Source organism: Salmo salar, unplaced genomic scaffold, assembly GCF_905237065.1.
Source record: "Salmo salar unplaced genomic scaffold, Ssal_v3.1, whole genome shotgun sequence".
In the NCBI taxonomy this organism is placed as follows: Eukaryota; Metazoa; Chordata; class Actinopteri; order Salmoniformes; family Salmonidae; genus Salmo; species Salmo salar.
The window spans coordinates 507,057-512,792 of NW_025550064.1; positions in this window are offsets into that span (position 1 = coordinate 507,057).

A 5,736-nucleotide genomic window follows, 5' to 3' on the forward strand; every position below is an offset into this window, starting at 1 on the left:
GCCAGTAGACACCATGTTTATATTGGTGAAGGTGAAGCATTGTAGTTGATTATAATGTGAAATAGAAGTTATTTTCAACTAGTAGAAAAATGTGGAAGGGAAGCGCTACTGAGGTACACAATAGTACATTTTGGTAGACAGAAGGTGCTCTTTGGTAAAAGGGGTGAGTAGGTCATCAAATAGAAAGGAGGACCAAGGCACTCTTCATATAATTTATTAAAATGCCTTTATTAGTATGGCAGGTTCAATAGAAACAATGTTTTAAAAAAAATCCAACGCGTTTCGGCTGCATGGCCTTCGTCAGGGAGTACAAAGAAATGATACAATGTCCTCTTTTTAACAGCTTTTCCAATTAGCCCTAATTGGAGAGGGAGTGGTTACAAAATTGATTGGACACACCTAGTAAGCAATACTATACACATTAAAAAGTGAAACACTGTGGCTATGTCATCACAAAAAAGGAAAGGTAATACAACTCCAAGCTAGAGGCACTAGAACACCCAGCAAGGTAGTTCCAACCCTAAACATGTCTGGGAGAGAAGTCAAGAACAAGAAAGCAATCTATTCCCTAGTACACTTGAACCCAACAAAACATGAACAACAGTCTAAACATAGCTGAGGGCAATTGAGAAGAAAGACCACTAGATGATAGCAAATGGACCTATCACAACCCTACAGGAATGGACCTATCACAACCCTACAGGAAGGGTGAGAAATCCATATCTTCATGTAAACCAGGGTATTTAGTGGCCTGTAGTTTGTAAATCCATATCTTCATGTAAACCAGGGTATTTAGTGGCTTGTAGTTTGTAAATCCATATCTTCATGTAAACCAGGGTATTTAGTGGCTTGTAGTTTGTAAATCCATATCTTCATGTAAACCAGGGTATTTAGTGGCCTGTAGTTTGTAAATCCATATCTTCATGTAAACCAGGGTATTTAGTGGCCTGTAGTTTGTAAATCCATATCTTCATGTAAACCAGGGTATTTAGTGGCCTGTAGTTTGTAAATCCATATCTTCATGTAAACCAGGGTATTTAGTGGCTTGTAGTTTGTAAATCCATATCTTCATGTAAACCAGGGTATTTAGTGGCCTGTAGTTTGTAAATCCATATCTTCATGTAAACCAGGGTATTTAGTGGCCTGTAGTTTGTAAATCCATATCTTCATGTAAACCAGGGTATTTAGTGGCTTGTAGTTTGTAAATCCATATCTTCATGTAAACCAGGGTATTTAGTGGCCTGTAGTTTGTAAATCCATATCTTCATGTAAACCAGGGTATTTAGTGGCCTGTAGTTTGTAAATCCATATCTTCATGTAAACCAGGGTATTTAGTGGCCTGTAGTTTGTAAATCCATATCTTCATGTAAACCAGGGTATTTAGTGGCCTGTAGTTTGTAAATCCATATCTTCATGTAAACCAGGGTATTTAGTGGCCTGTAGTTTGTAAATCCATATCTTCATGTAAACCAGGGTATTTAGTGGCCTGTAGTTTGTAAATCCATATCTTCATGTAAACCAGGGTATTTAGTGGCCTGTAGTTTGTAAATCCATATCTTCATGTAAACCAGGGTATTTAGTGGCCTGTAGTTTGTAAATCCATATCTTCATGTAAACCAGGGTATTTAGTGGCCTGTAGTTTGTAAATCCATATCTTCATGTAAACCAGGGTATTTAGTGGCCTGTAGTTTGTAAATCCATATCTTCATGTAAACCAGGGTATTTAGTGGCCTGTAGTTTGTAAATCCATATCTTCATGTAAACCAGGGTATTTAGTGGCCTGTAGTTTGTAAATCCATATCTTCATGTAAACCAGGGTATTTAGTGGCCTGTAGTTTGTAAATCCATATCTTCATGTAAACCAGGGTATTTAGTGGCCTGTAGTTTGTAAATCCATATCTTCATGTAAACCAGGGTATTTAGTGGCCTGTAGTTTGTAAATCCATATCTTCATGTAAACCAGGGTATTTAGTGGCCTGTAGTTTGTAAATCCATATCTTCATGTAAACCAGGGTATTTAGTGGCCTGTAGTTTGTAAATCCATATCTTCATGTAAACCAGGGTATTTAGTGGCCTGTAGTTTGTAAATCCATATCTTCATGTAAACCAGGGTATTTAGTGGCCTGTAGTTTGTAAATCCATATCTTCATGTAAACCAGGGTACTTAGTGGCCTGTAGTTTGTAAATCCATATCTTCATGTAAACCAGGGTACTTAGTGGCCTGTAGTTTGTAAATCCATATCTTCATGTAAACCAGGGTATTTAGTGGCCTGTAGTTTGTAAATCCATATCTTCATGTAAACCAGGGTATTTAGTGGCCTGTAGTTTGTAAATCCATATCTTCATGTAAACCAGGGTATTTAGTGGCCTGTAGTTTGTAAATCCATATCTTCATGTAAACCAGGGTATTTAGTGGCCTGTAGTTTGTAAATCCATATCTTCATGTAAACCAGGGTATTTAGTGGCCTGTAGTTTGTAAATCCATATCTTCATGTAAACCAGGGTATTTAGTGGCCTGTAGTTTGTAAATCCATATCTTCATGTAAACCAGGGTATTTAGTGGCCTGTAGTTTGTAAATCCATATCTTCATGTAAACCAGGGTATTTAGTGGCCTGTAGTTTGTAAATCCATATCTTCATGTAAACCCGGGTATTTAGTGGCCTGTAGTTTGTAAATCCATATCTTCATGTAAACCAGGGTATTTAGTGGCCTGTAGTTTGTAAATCCATATCTTCATGTAAACCAGGGTATTTAGTGGCCTGTAGTTTGTAAATCCATATCTTCATGTAAACCAGGGTATTTAGTGGCCTGTAGTTTGTAAATCCATATCTTCATGTAAACCAGGGTATTTAGTGGCCTGTAGTTTGTAAATCCATATCTTCATGTAAACCAGGGTATTTAGTGGCCTGTAGTTTGTAAATCCATATCTTCATGTAAACCAGGGTACTTAGTGGCCTGTAGTTTGTAAATCCATATCTTCATGTAAACCAGGGTATTTAGTGGCCTGTAGTTTGTAAATCCATATCTTCATGTAAACCAGGGTATTTAGTGGCCTGTAGTTTGTAAATCCATATCTTCATGTAAACCAGGGTATTTAGTGGCCTGTAGTTTGTAAATCCATATCTTCATGTAAACCAGGGTATTTAGTGGCCTGTAGTTTGTAAATCCATATCTTCATGTAAACCAGGGTATTTAGTGGCCTGTAGTTTGTAAATCCATATCTTCATGTAAACCAGGGTATTTAGTGGCCTGTAGTTTGTAAATCCATATCTTCATGTAAACCAGGGTATTTAGTGGCTTGTAGTTTGTAAATCCATATCTTCATGTAAACCAGGGTATTTAGTGGCCTGTAGTTTGTAAATCCATATCTTCATGTAAACCAGGGTATTTAGTGGCCTGTAGTTTGTAAATCCAAAAACTTTCCCTTTGGTTTAACTGTTTAAGACGGTCCCCTTTTCTAATAGAGGCCGGAATGTGATCAATACCCACAAAATACAGTACTGAAGCAGAGAACATTAAAATAATCATTCAAAATAATTGGGGAATTATCCAAAGTGATACTCTACTACACCAAGTCTTTCCTGAGCCACCAGTCATAAGCTTTAAAAGATGTCCTACCCTAAATGATAAATTAGTACACAGTTATCTTCCGGGTGACTCTCAAAAAACTTGGCTTGACCACAAACCCAAGGGCTCTTTTAAATGTAACCACTGCAGAAATATTGCACAGAAAAAGTATTTTGTAGACACAGCTTCCAAAATGGAGTATTACGTCAAGCATTTCATTAACTGCAAAACCACTCATGTCATCTATAGATTGGAATGTCCACAGTGCAAGGTGTTCTACATTGGACGGACAAAGAGACGCCTTCAAGACCGCCTAGCGGAACACAAGTATGCCATACGGGTAGGCAATGACGACTACCCCATGGCAAGGCACTATAAGTCCTTACACCAAGGCAACCCTGCCTCCCTCTCTTCGCCCCAACCCGGGCTCAAACCAGGGACCCTTGCACACATCAACAACTGACACCCCACGAAGCAACGTTACCCATCGCGCCACAAAAGCCGCGGCCCTTGCAACGCAAGGGGAAACCCTACTTCAAGTCTCAGAGCGAGTGACGTCACTGATTGAAACGCTATTAGCGCGCACCACCGCTAACTAACTAGCCATTTCACATCGGTTACACCTACAAGCTGTGGGTATTGATCACATCCCGGCCTCTATTAGAAAAGGGGACCGTCTTAAACAGTTAAACCAAAGGGAAAGTTTTGGGATTAAATATTTATGTCCCCTTAGTGGTTCATCACGTCAGCAAAAGGGAATATGTTCCATTTATGTTTATTTAGTGCAAATTGTCCACTGGTATTGCTGTATGAAAGTGAATTTCCCCCCAGGCATACATACATGTTCTTTGTTATTACCAGAGCCACTGCCTGTTCACCCGCTATCATTCAGAAGGCGAGATCAGTACAGGTGCATCAAAGCTGAGACCGAAAGACTGATAAACAGCTTCTATCTCAAGGTCATCAGACTGTTAAATAGCACAGAGAGGCTGCAGCCTACATATATACTTGACATCATTGGCCACTTTAATAAATGGAACACTAGTCACTTTAATAATGTTTGCATTTCTCATCTCATATGTATAAACTGTATCTCAGTCTATGCTGCTCTGACATTGTTTATCCATATATTTATATATTCCTAATTCCATTCCTTTACTTAGATTTGTGTGTATTAGGTATTTGTTGTGAAATTGTTAGATATTAATTGTTAGATATTACTGCACTGTGGGAACTAGAAGGACAAGCATTTCGCTACACCCGCAATAACATCTGCTGAACACCTGTATGTGACCAACAACATTTGATTTATGAAGGTCATTTGTGTAAAATGTACTTTTACCAGCATATCTTTACATTGCTTATGCATATTCAATGGCCGGACTGCATCCAGACTATGTCAAAGGCCCATCCTGGTAGATCTGAACCTAATGCAGCTTGGAGTGATCAGATGACAGAAGTCACATGTTGGTGCCAGGTGTAACTGAGGCTGTAGATGCTCCATATCCATTACTTTGAGTGTTGTATATAATATGACTAAATGTGTTTCTGTGTTGCAGGGGCAGTCAATAAATGGAACAGCAAGGCCACAGAACATGACATAAGCAGAGCTGTGGGAGACCACCTCAAGCCCCTGGTAGAGCCGGGGGTGGTGTTTACCACTCCACCACGCCTTCAGCAGGCTGGAAAAGTGGGATTGATACAGTTTTTCATACTAAGGTGGACCAAGAGTTTGTTGATTGGTCAGTCATTGGGTTAATTTGTTTTACAATATGTTCAAATCAAAACAAGCTTTATTTATACAGCACATGTCAGACATGGATGCAACACAATGGCTTCACAGGAAAAAACTATGAAAATAATCAGAAATATTTAGTACACAAATATGAGGATAAAAAACAATAACAACTGAAAGACTAATGAGCATTGTAAGGAAATGCCATTGATTAAAATATCAACAATATGATGCAATATCCAACCCAAAATATAACTTGTTTTTAGGAGGTGCTCTGAAAGACACTATGGGGGTGTCCACTGGAAGTTGACTAGTAACAACAACTGGGACCTAAAAGACACCCACCATGAGACCCACTAAATCTGCCCAAGAAGAGGAAAACAAAAGAAAAACCCACACCAAACTTAAAGACAGGAAGTAAACCAAAAAGGTG